This window comes from Haematobia irritans, chromosome 3 (assembly GCF_050003625.1).
Source record: "Haematobia irritans isolate KBUSLIRL chromosome 3, ASM5000362v1, whole genome shotgun sequence".
NCBI classification, from domain to species: Eukaryota; Metazoa; Arthropoda; class Insecta; order Diptera; family Muscidae; genus Haematobia; species Haematobia irritans.
Genome location: NC_134399.1, coordinates 17,789,911 through 17,806,825, shown reverse-complemented (window position 1 = coordinate 17,806,825; position 16,915 = coordinate 17,789,911). Strand labels below are relative to the sequence as shown.

The window sequence follows — 16,915 nt, the reverse complement described above, 5'->3', positions numbered from 1 at the left end:
CTAATGCTTGGATTTTTTTATATCGTCCTGCCAATGTCAACCATTTTTTGTGGCGGAGAACGTGTTCTACAAAAACGCCCAGTTCTTCTCACTTTGTACCATTTTGTGAATTCTATTTCACCAGGAGATATGCTCGTCTGAGTCATGTAGTACTGCAGTTCCCCATGTCTTTTCTCTCACCATAATTGTATGTCGGTTATAAGTCGATGTGTCCATCTGCTCATGGTATCGTTCTTGCCAGCTACGACTCGTCTCTTGTTGGATATACGGTACCAAGTTTGTCGCGCCTAAAATACTTCCGCTCAATCGGCTGAAGATCTATTAGGATCGTTCGTGCTATTACTAAAAGCCCAATTCATGAATTTTTGCCATCGTTCTCAATGACTTGTGGCACGGTGCGTAGTCTTGGTGGAACAACACTTTTTATACCCTCCATCATAGGATGGGGGTATATTAACTTTGTCATTCCGTTTGTAACACATCGAAATATTGCTCTAAGACCCCATAAAGTATATATATATTCTGGGTCGTGGTGAAATTCTGAGTCGATCTAAGCATGTCCGTCCGTCCGTCCGTCCGTCTGTTGAAATCACGCTAACTTCCGAACGAAACAAGCTATCGACTTGAAACTTGGCACAAGTAGTTGTTATCGATGTAGGTCGGATGGTATTGAAAATGGGCCATATCGGTCCACTTTTACGTATAGCCCCCATATAAAGGGACCCTCAGATTTGGCTTGTGGAGCCTCTAACAGAAGCATATTTCATCCGATCCGGCTGAAATTTGGTATATGGTGTTGGTATATGGTCTCTAACAACCATGCAAAAATTGGTCCACATCGGTCCATAATTATATATAGCCCCCATATAAACCGATCCCCAGATTTGGCTTGTGGAGCCTTTAAGAGAAGCATATTTCATCCGATCCGGCTGAAATTTGGTACATGGTGTTGGTAGATGGTCTCTAATAACCATGCAAAAATTGGTCCACATCGGTCCATAATTATATATAGCCCCAATATAAACCGATCCCCAGATTTGGCTTGTGGAGCCTCTAAGAGAAGCATATTTCATCCGATCCTGCTGAAATTTGGTACATGGTGTTGGTAGATGGTCTCTAACAATCGTGCAAAAACTGGTCCACATCGGTCCATAATTATATATAGCCCCCATATAAACCGATCCCCAGATTTGGCTTGTGGAGCCTCTAAGAGAAGCATATTTCATCCGATCCGGCTGAAATTTGGTACATGGTGTTGGTAGATGGTCTCTAACAATCATGCAAAAATTGGTGCACATCGGTCCATAATTATATATAGCCCCCATATAAACCGATCCCCAGATTTGGCTTGCGGAGCCTCAAAGAGAAGCAAATTTCATCCGATCCGGCTGAAATTTGGTACATGATGTTGGTATATGGTCTCTAATAACCATGCAAAAATTGGTCCACATCGGTCCATAATTATATATGGACCCCATATAAACCGATCTCCAGATTTGGCTTGCGAAGCCCCAAAGAGAAGCAAATTGCATCCGATCCGGCTGAAATTTGGTACTTGGTATTGTTATATGGTCTCTAATAACCATGCAAAAATTGGTCCACATCGGTTCATAATTATATATAGCCCCCATATAAGCCGATCCCGATCCCCAGATTTGGCTTGCGAAGTCTCCAAGAGAAGCAAATTTCATCCAATCCGGTTGTAATTTTGAACATGGTGTTAGTATATGATCTTTAACAACCGTGCCAGAATTGGTCCATATCGGTCCATAATTATATATAGCCCCCATATAAAACGTTCTCCAGATTTGACCTCTGGAGCCTCTTGGAGGAGCAAAATTCATCCGATCCGGTTCAAATTAGGAACGTGGTGTTAGTATATGGTCGCTAACAACCATACAACAATTGGTCCAATCACTCAAAAATTGGTCCATATTGGTCCATAATCATGGTTGCCACTAGAGCAAAAAATAATCTACCAAAATTTTATTTCTATAGAAAATTTTGTCAAAATTTTATTTCTATAGAAAATTTTGTGAAAATTTTATTTCTAGAGAAAATTTTGTTAAAATTTTTTTCGGTTCACAATAACATTTTCATCATTGTCAAAATTTTATTTCTATAGAAAATTTTGTTCAAATTTTATTCGGTTCATAATCATGGTTGCCACTCGAGCCAAAAATAATCTACCAAGATTTTATTTCTATAGAATATTTTGTCAAAAGTCTATTTCTATAGAAAATTTTGTTAAAATTTTATTTCTGTAGAAATTTTTATCAAAATTTTCTTTCTATAGAAAATTTTGTCAAAATTTTTATTTCTATAGAAAATTTTATTTCTATAGAAAATTTTGTTAAAATTTTATTTCTGTAGAAAATTTTGTCAAAATTTTATGTCTACTTTGTCAAACTGAATTATATACGTATTGGATCGATCTTTTTTGATTTAATATATACCACGTATGGACTTACATACTATTTAGAAGATGGTGTTAGGAGGTTTTAAGATACCTTGCCATCGGCAAGCGTTACCGCAACTTAAGTAATTCGATTGTGGATGGCAGTGTTTAGAAAAAGTTTCTACGCAATCCATGATGGAGGGTACATAAGCTTCGGCCTGGCCGAACTTACGGCCGTATATACTTGTTTCTTCTTCATATGGGTCCGTTTTGCCGCGATTTCGACCTTCAAACGCTCCAATAACGCCATATATTTAATAGTCACTGTTGATGGCTTTTCCCTTCTCAAGATAATAGATAAAAATTATTTCATGCGCATCCCAAAAAACAGAGGCCATTACTTTGCCAGTGGACTTTTGAGTCTTTCCACGATTCGGAGACGGTTCACCGGTCGCTGTCCACTGTCGATTGGACTGAGGAGTGTAGTGATGGAGCTATGTTTCATCCATTGTCACATATCGACGGAAAAACTCGGGTGTATTACGAGTTAACAGCTGCAAACACCGCTCAGAATCATCAACACGTTGTTGTTTTTGTGTCAAATGTGAGCTCGCGCGGCACCCATTTTGCACAGAGCTTCCGCATATCCAAATATTGATGAATGATATGACCAACACGTTCCTTTGATATCTTTAAGGCCTCTGCTCTCGATCAACTTCATTTTACGGTCATTCAAAATCATTTTGTGGATTTTTTTGATGTTTTCGTCGGTAACCACAACTTTCGGGCGCCCACTGCGTTCACCGTCCTCCGTGCTCATTTCACCACGCTTGAATTTTGCATACCAATCAAATATTGTTGATTTCCCTGGGGCAGAGTCCGGAAACTCATTATCAAGCCAAGACTTACAGACGTCAATTTTTGACACGAATTATTTGATTAATATGCATTTAATACTAGCGACGCCATCTATGTGTCAGACCGGGGACTTATCAGCCAACCTGTTATTCGGTACCAAGTTTGTCGCGCCTAAAATACTTCCGTTCAATCGCCTGAAGATCTATTAGGATCGTTCGTGCTATTACTAATGCCGCTTCCTCTGGGTCGACGCCCAGATCTCACATTCATAGAGAAGTATACTCTTACTTATCGCCATGAGTATCCTTCCTCTGCTTGGAAGATGGTCTCCTATTTTCGCCATTAGCCTGCTTAGTCGTGTCGTTATCATATCAGCTTTTTCCCTAGCATACTCTCTCTATGCTTGGAGTACGTTAGTTTTGAAATCAGCCTTAGAGCCGAGATACCATTAGCATGCTGTGATAACCCCAACTTGCCCTTTAGGATAACCCCGAGGGTCCCTCGTTTTGTTGCTTGGCCTCGAGTACTTTTTCCTCTCAATCGCCTATTGGGATCGTTCCTGCTATTACTAATGCGTCTTCTCCTGATGTAAGGTATGCTGAAGAGATTCTCAGAGCTGCCATTCGCTGTTTTGAAAGCAGCTTGTTCCCTCTGGTTCGTCTCTGTAAGGTCGACATGTAGATCTCACATCCATAAAGGAGTATGCTTTTACTTATTTCTGCGAGTATCCTTCTTCTGCTTTATTTCCATCTAAGGTCTCGGTCTTAGTTTTGTTTTCCCATCGTTTCTGCCATTTATCTCTGATATATTGTTGGATGTTCGGTATTAAGTTTATCTCGCTTTGTTGTTTGACTACTAATATTTTTTCCGCTCAATCGCCTGGAGATCTATTGTAATCATTCCTGCAATTAGTAATGCGGCATCCCTTGATACTGTGTGGTATGCTGAAGTGATCCTCAGGACTGCGGCTCTCTGTACGGAAAGCAGATTGTTCGCTCTAGTTCCACTCAATAGGGTCGACGCCCAAATCTCACATCCATAGAGGAGTATGGTCTTACTCATATTCATGAGCATTATTCCTTGGAAGAGGTCTCCTATGTTTGTCATTAGTATACTCTATCTCCTTGGAGTAGGTTAGTTTTGAGATCCGCCTTAGACCCGAGGTGGGATTACCATGCTGTGGTAACTCCAACTTGGGACCATATGTGTGTTCGAATATGTAGTTACCCTTAGGATAACCCCGAGAGTCCCTCGTCTTGTTGCTTGGCCTCGAGTACATTTTTCCGCTCAATCGCCTATTGGGGTATATTGTGATCGTTCTTGCTTCTAATACTTTGCGGTATACTGAAGAGATTTTCAGAGCTGACATTCTCTGTACCGAAAGTAGATTGTTCGTTCTAATTCCTCTCCGTGAGGTCGACACCCAGATCTCACATCCATAGAGGAGTAAGCTCTTTCTCATCTTCATGAGCATCCTCTTTTTGCTTTATTTCCATCTGCGACTACATCCATTCTTCTTGGGTCAAACAATAACATCCTTATATTATATAAATGAAAGTAAAAACATTTGAACATAAAAACAGAAATTAAATTAATTAATTAGACCCGGGGTGGGATTACCATGCTGTGGTAACCCCAATTTGGAACCATCTGTGTCCGAAAATGTAGTTGCCCTTTGGGATGATCCCGAGAGCGCTCGTCTTGTTGCTTGACCTCGAGTACTTTTTTCCGCTCAATCGCCTAGCGATCTATTGGGATCGTTCCTACAATTATTAATGCGGCTTTCCTTGATACTGTGTAGTATGAGATTCTCATACTACACTGTATCAACGTTCTCTGTACCGAAAGCAGATTGTTCGTTCTAATTCCTCTCCTTAAGGTCGACGTCCATATCTCACATTCATAGAGCAGTATGCTCTTACACATCTCCATGAGTATCCTTATTCGGCTTTGTTTCCATCTGAGCATACTTCCATTCTTCTTGGATCCTGCATAGTATATATTAAAACTTGGTCTTTAAGTTTTTTATTTATAGTCCCGTTCCTCTTTGGTGTCCTGTTGGATGTTCGGTATCCAGTTTGTCACACCTTGTTGTTTGGCCTGGAATACTTCTATACGTCTGGAGGTCTATTGGTCTATTGATACTGTGCGGTATGATTAAGAGATTCTCAGGCTGATATTCCCTGTATTGAAAGCCCAGATCTCCAATCCATAGAAGAGTTTGATGTTACTCATACCCATGAGTATCCTTCTTCTGCTTGGAATAGAGTCTCATATGTTTGCTATTAGTCAGTCAGTCGCGTCGCTATCATAGCTACCTTTTGCGTAGCATACTCTATCTCCTGGGAGTACATTAGTTTTGAGATCAGCCTTAGACTGGAGATTGGACCACCTGTGTTCGAAAATGTAGTTGCTTTTTGGGATGATCCCGAGGGCTCTCGTCTTGTTGCTTGCTTATTGGGATCGCTAATGCGGCTTTCCCTGATACTGTGCTGTATGCTTAAGTGATACTCAGAGCTGCTGTTGTCTGTACCGAAAGCAGATTGTTATCTCTATTTCTATTCTGTAGGATCGACGCCTAGATCTCATATCCATAGAGGAGTAGGTTAGGTTAGGTTATGTGGCAGCCCGATGTATCAGGCTCACTTAGACTATTCAGTCCATTGTGATACCACAGTGGTGAAGTTTTCTCTTATCACTGAGTGCTGCCCGATTCCATGTTAAGCTCAATGACAAGGGACCTCCTTTTTATAGCCGAGTCCGAACGGCGTTCCACATTCCAGTGAAACCACTTAGAGAAGCTTTGAAACCCTCAGAAATGTCTCCAGCATTACTGAGGTGGGATAATCCACCTCTGAAAAACTTTTTTGTGTTCGGTCGTAGCAGGAATCGCACCCACGACCTTGTGTATGCAAGGCGGTCATGCTAACCGTTGCACCACGGTGGAGTATCTTCTTACCCATCTTCATGAGTATCCTTCTTCTGCGTTATTTTTACATCTGAGACTGCTTTCATTTTTCTTGGGTCCTGTATAGTGTCATATATCAAAACTTTATCTTTAAGTTAGCCTTTCATAGTCTCGTTCCTGGCATTTATCTCGGGTCTCCTGTTGGATGTTCGGTATAAAGTTTGTCGCACCTTGTTGTTTAGTCTCGAATACTGCTGAAGTGATGCTCGGAACTTCGGATCTCTGTGCTGTAAAGTCGACGCCCAGATATTACATCCATAGAGGAGTATGCTCTTAAACACCTCCATGAGTGTCCTTCTTCCGCTTGGACGAGGATCTCCCATGTTTGCCATTCTCGCTTTTATAACGGCGGCTATGTCATTAGCGTAGCTAATAGAAGAAACGTCTGGCATGGGTATCTCCAGTATTTCGTTGTATGTCGCATTCGGGTCCGAGGATGGAGCCTTGTGCGGCCCTGTATAGTGTCATATATCAAAATTTGGTCTTTAAGATAGTCTTTCATGGTCTCGTTCATCCATCCTATCTACCATATATCTCTGGTCTCTTATTGGATTTTCGGTATTAAGTTTGTCGCGCCTCAAATACTTTTTTCCGTTCAATCGCCTATAGGTCTTTTTGGATAGTAATGCGACTTTCCTACTGTGCGGTATGCTGAAGAGATTCTCGGAGCCGCCTTTCTCTGTACTGAAAGAAGATTGTTCGATCTGCTTCCTCTCTGTAGGGTCGACGCCCAGATCTCACATAAATAGAGGAGTATGCTCTTACTCATCTCCATGAGTATCCTTTTTCTGCTTGGAAGAGGGACTCCTATGTTTGCCATTATCCAGCTAAGTCTTTCCGTTATCATAACAGCTTTTTCCGTTGCATACTCTATCTGCTGGGAGTAAGTAAGTTTTGAGTCTTGCCTTAGTCGCAAGTTTGGATTACCAATTCGTCTATGTGCATCTCTATTTCTGTAGGCAGATGCCGTCTTGTTAGCAGTAGCAGTTCGAATCTTTTGCATGGCTAATTTTACGTCATGCGTGTCTAACTAATCTTTCGCACGTATCATGGTTTGACGAAGTTTGCTTTGAGCTTCTTCAATGTTTCTCGCTTTTATCACAGCGCCCAATTGTCATCAGTGTAGCCAACAAGGAATGCATCGTCTGGTATCTTCGGTATTTCGTCGTATGTTGCAATCCAGAGATCTGCTCCGAGGTTTGAGCCTTGTCCGGCACCTGAGGTTACTTCCATTCTTCTTGGTCTCTGTTTATATTTTTCCACTATGAATATTTTTTTATTTTTTTTCCAATATTATCACACATAATTTTCACTTAAGCCTCAAACAATTATTTTTTTGTGTTTCGCCTATTTAATTTTCACAAATGTAAGCAATTCATTTATCCATCTTTCAGTCTGTCTGTCTGGTTGTCTGCCCTTGGTTTTTCGTATACAATTTCCATGAACCAACGAAAATAGCTTTCAAACGCTATCCCCTTTCTCCAGACCATTGCCCCTCAGAAAAAAAAACTAAAAGTGTGGGAGACTCATTCATTTAAATTTGAAAAAATATTGGGATAGGTTTAATTTACACAGTGCAATGTCTTCTCAATGGGCTGACATCGCTGTTACTCATGGAGGTCATAGAATTTTTTGGTGTCATTTTCAATATTTGCTTGCTTGTTCCCATTTGCCAGATTCAAGTGGTTTACTGTGTTTTTTGTGTGTTTTGCCACAAAGAATGTGATCAGCATTTTGAATTTACTATTCATAAAAACTGACAATACTGATGGATGGATAGATGGATGGATGGACTGGATATGGATGATTGACTATTCGCAAATGGACAAGTGAAAGAGGAATGTTTTTTCAGAGTTTCTTTGTGAATGAATACCCAGTGCTGCTTGACCACTGATGATGATGATTAAAATGTCCGGGTCTGTTGAACAGTTGGCATATTTCACAAAATGACACATGAGTGCTATTGGATAGATAGATAGATGCCTGCGAAAAGAATATTCCTCCATATAGTATTTATACTCGAAATCCACTATCGCCACCCTGTTTTGACTGGACATCTATATGGATTGTTGCACTTTACATTATCGCCAATTTGAAATACAAACGTCCCGCGCTAAATTTGCATACGAGAGTGTGTAAGCAATTTTTTTTATATTTTATTTGTAAGTATGTAAGTATGTCCACTACCAAATGGGCGTGGTATAAATGATTCAAAAGAGGAGCAAATGAAGGGAACAAATAAAAAAATTAAAGGTTTTTTCAAAAAGACTATAGACATTTTGTCTTTAGTGACCCAAAAGCGGACCTCTTTTGGGGATGTACGAGTTTTGCAAGAAAAATACGTTATGGAAGGAAAATGCCAGATACCAATCTATACAAGCCTAATTATACATGTTTCTATCCGGGCGAATGGATATTTCCTAAATCTTCAGTATAGAGATGACTCTAACTCCTCATTCTGTAGTATGGTACATTTGTCCTTGGAGTATTCATGTGATATGGGACCCATCTTGAAGCCGTTATCTGTGTCAGGAAATGCCCTTTAGGGAGGTCCCGAGAATTCCTATGCATGCCTCACGAGGTTACACTCAAGCCCTTATGGATACTTGATTTCATAGCCAGGTCGAGCTTTAATCTGGATAGCATACCAACAGAACCCATTTTAACTCCAATCCTTATAAGAGGTTCAACGAGGTGACATTAGTCTAAAAACCATTTCCCTGTGATGTCACTTCCAAGTATCCAGATAAGAGAATACCACAGTTGTTGGCTCTTAGCTTGTATTCCGATCCATTTTCCTTAGTCCATTAGTTACGCATCCGTGTTAACGCCATTCTTATTTTCTATTTGATTGATTGTTTAGGGAGTCTACTGGCACATTTTGGTACTTGAAGCAGTTATCTGTGTCCAAAAATGACCTTGTCGAGGATTCCTTTGCATGCAGTGTGATCCTCGAGAGGGCTGACATTTGTGTTCAGGCCGTGCATTAATCTGGATATCGTACAAAACCTATATAGCCAAATTAATGGTTACGTTCCACATATTATTTTCCAAACCCCGCCAGGGTGTTAAAGGGACGTAGCTAGTTATGAAATTATCCTAAAAGACGGTCCTCGGACTTGGTGGTCAGTAGACGGTTTGGGTTCTCGCCGAGGAATTTATGCTGGCGTGCGTGCTCGCAAGTCGGCTGCGACTTCCCTTGCGATCGGATGGTGAGTGACGAGATTTACCCCCCGGCGTCGGGTCCAGAAAGACTACTCTCCTCCAGGGCTAGGACGAGGTCGAAGAAGGTTAGCTACGGGAGAGAGACAGCTCTCCTCCAGTGTTAGAACGGGAACGTGTAGTTGAGGAAAGAAACTTCCAACTAGAGAGAGCCAGCACTCCTCCAGTGCACATACGGAAATGAGTAGGTGAGGAAGGGAAACTTACAATTTGAAAGCCAGCACTCCTCCAGTGTTAGAACGGCAACGTGTAGGTGACGAACGGAAACTTACAACTAGAGAGACTGCTCACCTCCAGTCTAAGAGGGATAATAGGAGTAGGTTAGGGAAAAAGAAAGGTAACTCACAACTAGAGAGGCAGCTCTCCCCCAGTATAAGACGGAAATATGTGGGCGTCGGATACAGAGAGACTTATGACCTCCAGGTCCAGGACGAGGTTAGGAACGAGGTCGAAGAAGGTTAGCTACGGGAGAGAGACAGTTCTCCTCCTGTGTTAGAACGGGAACGTGTAGTTGAGGAAAGAAACTTCCAACTAGAGAGAGCCAGCTCTCCTACAGTGCAAAGACGGAAATGAGTAGGTGAGGAAGGGAAGCTTACGACTTGAAAGCCAGATCTCCTCCAGTGCTGGCTTTCAAGAGAGACAGCTCACCTCCAGTGTAAGAGGGATAATAGCTGTAGGTTAGGGAAGAGGAAAAGAAACTCACAACTAGAGAGGCCGCTCTCCACCAGTATAAGACCGAAATATGTAGGCGTCGGTTACAGAGAGACTACTCTCCTCCAGGTCCAGAACTGGGTTAGGTACGAGGTCGAGGAAGGTTGGTACAGGAGGGAGACAGCTCTCCTCTAGTTTAAGAATGGCAACGTGTAGTTGAGGAAAGAAACTTCCAACTAGAGAGAGCCAGTTCTCCTCCAGTGCAAAGACGGAAATGAGTAGGCGAGGAAGGAAAGCTTACGACTGGAAAGCCAGCGCTCCTCCAGTGTTAGAACGGCAACGAGTAGGTGAGGATCGGAAACTTACAACTAGAGAGTCAGCTCACCTCCAGTGTAAGAGGGATAATAGGTGTAGGTTAGGAAAGAGGAGAGGAAACTCACAACTATAGAGGCAGCTCTCCCCCAGTATAAGATGGAAATATGTAGGCATCGGGTACAGAGAGACTACTCTCCACCAGGTCCAGAACGAGGTCGAGAAAGGTTGGTACAGGAGGGAGACAGCTCTCCTCCAGTTTAAGAACGGGAACGTGTAGTTGAGGAAAGAAACTTCCAACTAGAGAGAACCAGCTCTCCTTCAGTGCAAAGACGGAAATGAGTAGACGAGAAAGGAAAGCTTACGACTGGAAAGCCAGCGCTCCTCCAGTGTTAGAACGGCAACGAGTAGGTGAGGATCGGAAACTTACAATTAGAGAGTCAGCTCACCTCCAGTGTAAGAGGGATAATAGGTGTAGGTTAGGAAAGAGGAGAGGAAACTCACAACTATAGAGGCAGCTCCCCACCAGTATAAGAGGGTGAAAGGTGCAGGGTAAGAGAAAAAATACTTACGACTAGAGAGACGGCGCTCCTCCAGTGCAAGAGGGAGGATGTGTAATGGGAAATGGAGCTTACGAGTAGATACAGCTCTCCTCCTGTGTAAGGGGTAAGGGACATGAGGCTTACGACTAGAGAGACGAACTTTTATTTTTATGAAAAATTTTGTGAGAAATTTTTGTCAATATTTTATTTTTATAGAAAATTTTGTCAAAATTTTATTTCTATGGAGAATTTTGCAAAAATTTCATTTCTATAGAAAATGTTGTCAATATTTTTTTCTATGGAAAATTTTTATTTCTTTCTATAGAAAATTTTGTCAAAATTTTATTTCTATCGAAAATTTTGTAAAAATATTATTGCTTTAGAAAATTTTGTCAAAATTTTATTTCTGTGGAAAATTTTGCAAAAATTTTTTTCCTATCCTATAGAAAATTTTGTAAAAATTTTATACCTATAGAAAATTTTGTCCACATTTTATTTCTAGAGAAAATTTTGTCGAACTTTTATTTCTATAGAAAATTTTGTGAAATTTTTTCTATAGAAAATTTTTATCAAAATTTTATTTCTATAGAAAATTTTGGACAAATTTTATTTCTATAGAAAATTTTGGACAAATTTTATTTCGAAAGAAATTTTTTTTTTTAAATTTGATATCTCGTATTATGGTTTGGTGAAGTTTGCGTCGAACATCTTCAGTTTTTTCTTGCTTTTATCACAGCGCCTATTGTCATCAGCGTAGCCAACAAGGAATGTATCATCAGACATGGGTATCTTCAGTATTACGTCGTATGTTGCATTCCAGAGATCTGATCCGAGGATTGAGTCTTGTGTGGTACTTTAGGTAACTTCCATTCTTCGTGGACCCGGTATAGTGTCAAATATCCAAACTAGATCTTTAATATAGTCTTTCATTATTTAATTTCTATTTAATGGTTTAGATCCACTTCCACTTATTTGTTTTTTGCTTCGCTAGATAATTTTCCCAACTATTAGGGGCGAGAATAGAAATATTCTAGCCCCCCTCAAAACAAAACGCCTCTTTTTATATCTGTAATAGTTTTTTTTTTTGCTTTTGATTTTATGGCAACAAAAACTGTCCAATACTATGTAACTAAACCTAATCGTAATTGCTCTCCTCGTCATTCATATTCTGATGCTGATGTCTTTCTGTTTGTGCATATATATGTATATATTTCTATATATGTCTGTATAATTTTGTCTGACATTTTTTTCCCAGCTCACCCGGTCGTTTTCAATTCAAATCAGTTTTTATTTGTTGGGCGTTCGATCGACAAAATACACAAAAAGTACCGAGCGTAACGTTTAGTGAATTTTAAATTTTAATTTACGGATGACATGGTGCAAAATAACTTAAAGTTTATGTTCGTTTTTGTTTGTGCTTAAAGAAAACCACAAAAAAATAAAAACTCATAAATATCACTAATCAAAAAAAAATTAAACCAAAACGAAATAATATAACACAAAAATTGTTAAAGATTAAGCCGGTGATGTGATATACTGAGGGGTTAGCCCCCTTCCCCGCGCCATAGCTGCTTAATACCAAACCGAAAGGAATACAAATTTGTGCTGTTTGCATTTTTAAATTTGAAACCTCAAAAAAAAAAAAAAAACACAAAAATAATAAAGCAAAGCGAAAATATGTGACAAATTACAAATGCGAAGAAATGCAATAAAATTTCGAAATTTTTGCAAAACAAATCTAAACAAATATTTTCCTAAAGAGGAAAATAAAAAATAAAAATCGGAAATGTTTGCAGGTGATGATAAATATTTGTGTTTACTAATTTCGATCACGTTTTTTGAGAGATTTCTAATAGAAAACCAAATTTAAAATTATAATTTTATAAGGTAATCAAAACAAAAAAAAAATGAAAGCCTCGTTATTGAGGAGCATGGAAAATTTTAATTAGAAATAAAATTTTGACAAAATTTTCTATAAAATTAAAAATTTAATAAAATTTTGTATAGAAATACATTTTTGAAAACATTTTCTATAGAAATACAATTTTGACAAAATTTTCTATAGAAATACAATTTTGAAAGAATTTTCTATAGAAATAAAATTTTGACAAAATTTTCTATAAAATTTCATTCTCATCTTCTCTGATCTCATGTCTTGAAAATAAAGTTGCCACGATGTTTTGCATTTCATTCCGTCCATCTTGTCTACCGGACTTCTCTTGCTATTTGGTATCCTAGTCTCCAAGGATTATTGTTGATATCTGATCTTATTTCTTCCCATATATCTCCCTTTCTCTTATCTATACTGCTTTCTAATTATTTTTTAAACAATTAACATCATATTTATTATACATGATATGATATTTAGCTTGTTTAGCACCATAATAAATATTAATAATTACTAATCTTTCATTTCTTTTGTTTTCTATCTCATTGCAGGTATGTCAATTATTTAATATGATATTGTATAATCACTTCAAAATTCTCTTGAACTTTGAAATAAAGGTAATAATTATTATTATGAACTCATTATTAAGCAAGTTTAAATTAATTCAAAATAGACAACATTGTTAATTATCTAGGTTTCTTAGTAAAGTCATGAATAAAAGAAAAATGGAAGATTTTATATGAATAAAATTATTTTTGTTGCTTTAGACTATAACATTTCTATAAATGAATCTTATTTTTGCGGTTAGGTGTAGGAAAACGTTTTATACACCTGGCACCTGTGTCCACCCGTGCGTTGGGCTCCATCACAATAACGGCAGAGATCCCTTTCCATGTGATCCGTGGCATTCTCCTTTTAGTCTGCGTTCACCGGTGTGCTGGACTCCATCACAATACCGGCAGAAACTCCTTTCCTTGGGATTCGTGGTCATCTCCTTTTAGTCTGCGTCCACCCGTGTGGTTGACTCCATCGCAATACCGACAAAAACCCCTTTCCATGTGATTCGTGGCCATCTCCTTCTAGTCTGTGTCCAGACCTGCGTTCATCCGTGTGCTGTACTACATCACAACACCGGTAAAAACACATTTCCATGTGATCCGTGGCCGTCTCCTATTAGTCTGCGTCCAGACCTTCGTCCATCCGTGTGCTGGACTCCATCACAATACCGGCAGAAACACCTTTCCGTGTGATTCGTGGCCATTTCCTTTTAGTCTGCGTCCACCCGTGTGCTGGACTCAATAACAATACCAACAAAAACACATTTCCATGTGATCCGTGGCCATCTCCTTTTATTCTGCATCCAGGCCTGCGTCCACCCGTGTGCTGGAGTCCATCACAATACCGGCAGAAACCCCTTTCCATGTGATTCGTGGCCATTTCCTCTTATTCTGCATCCAGGCCTGCGTCTACTCGTGTACTGGACTCCATCACAATACCGGCAGAAACTCCTTTCCTTGGGAGTCGTGGTCATCTCCTTTTAGTCTGTATCCACCCGTGTGGTTGACTCCATCGCAATACCGGAAAAAACACATTACCATGTGATCCGTGGCCGTCTCCTTTTATTCTGCATCCAGGCCTGCGTCTACCCCTGTACTGGACTCCATCACAATACCGACAGGAACCCCTTTCCATGTCATCCTTGGCCGTCTCTTTTAAGCCTGCGTCCAGACTTGCACCCAACCGTGTGGTAGAGTCCATTACAATACCGGCAGAAACACCTTTCCTTGTGAGTCGTGACCGTCTTCCCTTTGTCTGCGTCCACATGTGTGCTGGACTGTATCACAATACCGGATGAAACCCCTTTCCACGTGATTCGTGGCCCTCTCCTTTTAGTATGTGTCCTCCATCTCAATACGGACAGCAACCCCTTTCCACGTGATCTGTGGCCGTCTCGTTGTAGTCTGCGTCTAGACCTTCGCCCACCCGTGTGTTGGACTCCATCACAATACCGGCAGAAACCCCTTTCCATGTGATCCTTAACCGTCTCCTTTTAGTCTGCGTCCTCCATCTCAATACGGACAGAAACCCCTTTCCACCTGATCTGTGGTCGTCTCCTTTTAGTCTGCGTCCAGACCTTCGCCCACCCGTTTGTTGGACTCCCTCACAATACCGGCAGAAACCCCTTTCCATTTGATTAGTGGTCGTCTGCTTTTAGTCCGTGTCCAGACCTGCGTCCACCCGTGTGCTGGACTACATCACAATACCGGCAGAGACCTTTTTCCATGTGATCCGTGGCCGTCTCCTTTTATTCTGCATCCAGGCCTGCGTCCACCCGTGTGCTGGAGTCCATCACAATACCGCCAGAAACACCTTTCCTTGTGAGTCGTGACCGACTTCTCATTGTCTGCGTCCAGATCTGCGTCCACATGGGTGCTGGACTACATGACAATACCGACAGAAACCCCTTTCCATGTGATTCGTGGTCCTCTCCTTTTAGTCTGTGTCCTCCATCTCAATACGGACAGCAACCGCTTTCCACGTGATCTGTGTCCGTCTTCTTTTAATCTGCGTCCAGACCTTCGCCCACCCGTGTGTTGGACTCCATCACAATACCGACAGAAACCCCTTTCCATGTGATCCTTGGCCGTCTCCCTTTAGTCTGCGTCCAGACTAAAGCTACGATTTCTCATGTCTTCGCGTCCATGTCAAGATTTTTCTAGCGGAGAATGTGTTAGTCAAAATGGTTTACAGTCTTGGTTTACATGTAAGTGGGACATTCACTTTGTACCATCTTGTGAATTACATTACTCGCGGAGACTTAACCAATTTCATCTTCAAACTCTCTCTCTCTGCCCTTCTATCCACCGGCTACATCTAAAAAATGTATGCGCGGCATCATCCGTGAACACTTTTTCTTCATAAATGCAGCTATCTGAGCTGCCTGTGGTACAGATACTTTCGAAAGTAGCCATGACCAGAGAGCATCCCAGTTACTACCGCACATTTTCTCTGTCTCAACATTATTGTATGTTGGTTATAACTCGGTGTGTCCATCATCTCTTTGTCTCATTCCTCTATTGTTCCCGCCAATTATATCTGGTCTCTTGTTGAATATTCGAAATCAAGTTATCCTAGGAAGATGTTCTGCAAAATTTCTAATTTCCCTGCTCAGCCTGAGCAGCTGTTCTTTGTACGGAAAGAAATTTGTTCGCTCTTATTTGTCTTTGTAGAGTTGACGCTTTTTTTCTGTCTTTCCTAGGCCCTATTGATATTCTCTTTCTGCTTGGTAAAACTCTTTCAATATTTTTCACTAGCTTGCTTAATCGGGGTTTCTCTTCTTTGCATGTAAAGCAATTATTATTTCTTGTCTGTAATGGTAGAATTGGCCCCCAACCATGTCGAAATCAAATTGTTATAGAGGCGGTGTGGCAGTGGCGTGACAGTCGGGATCAGCTTTGCGTCAATAATCGGTCAAAGTCGGTGTTTAGTATTACTGACGACTCTCATGCAAACTACTACTACGACAACCAGCTAATCTACGAGCGAGCAGTAAGCCCGAAGGTCTCTATGGTGGAACAGTAGGCCCGAAAGTCTCTGTGATGGACAAATAGGTCTCTGTGGGAGAACAGTAGCTGGTACCGATGGCCCCCAAATCATGTCAAAATCAAATTGTTCCCATGACTATTCTCCTTATCCTTAGAAGATGGTCTCATAGGCTTGCCTTAGCAGAGTTGGTGTTCTTTATACGGAAAGCAATATATTCGGTACCCAATTTTGAAACCATAAAAAACTAGCTATTACTAGTCCCAACAGGGATTGCTTGGGAGAGATCCTTCAATATTTCTCATTAGTTCTTTGCACGGAAAACAATATATTCGCTCTTATCTGTCTTTGTAGAGTTGGCGCCCGATTTGGAAACCATACTTTAACTAGGTCCCATGGGTATTCTCCTTCTGGTTTGGAAGATATTCTCCAAATAGTTTCCATTAGCCTGCTCAATTGAACTGTTACAATTACAGTTGTTGCTTACTCTACCGGTTTGAAGCCTACTTCAACTTCAAGGTTCATGGTTCAAA

The 16,915-nt window shown here is 40.5% G+C and overlaps 1 protein-coding gene across 2 annotated transcripts in view; it reads left to right on the top strand.

The window, feature by feature from the left end:
* Positions 1-16,915, top strand: part of LOC142230228 (uncharacterized) — a 218,566-nt gene that overhangs the window by 97,530 nt on the left and 104,121 nt on the right. The window lies entirely within an intron of this gene.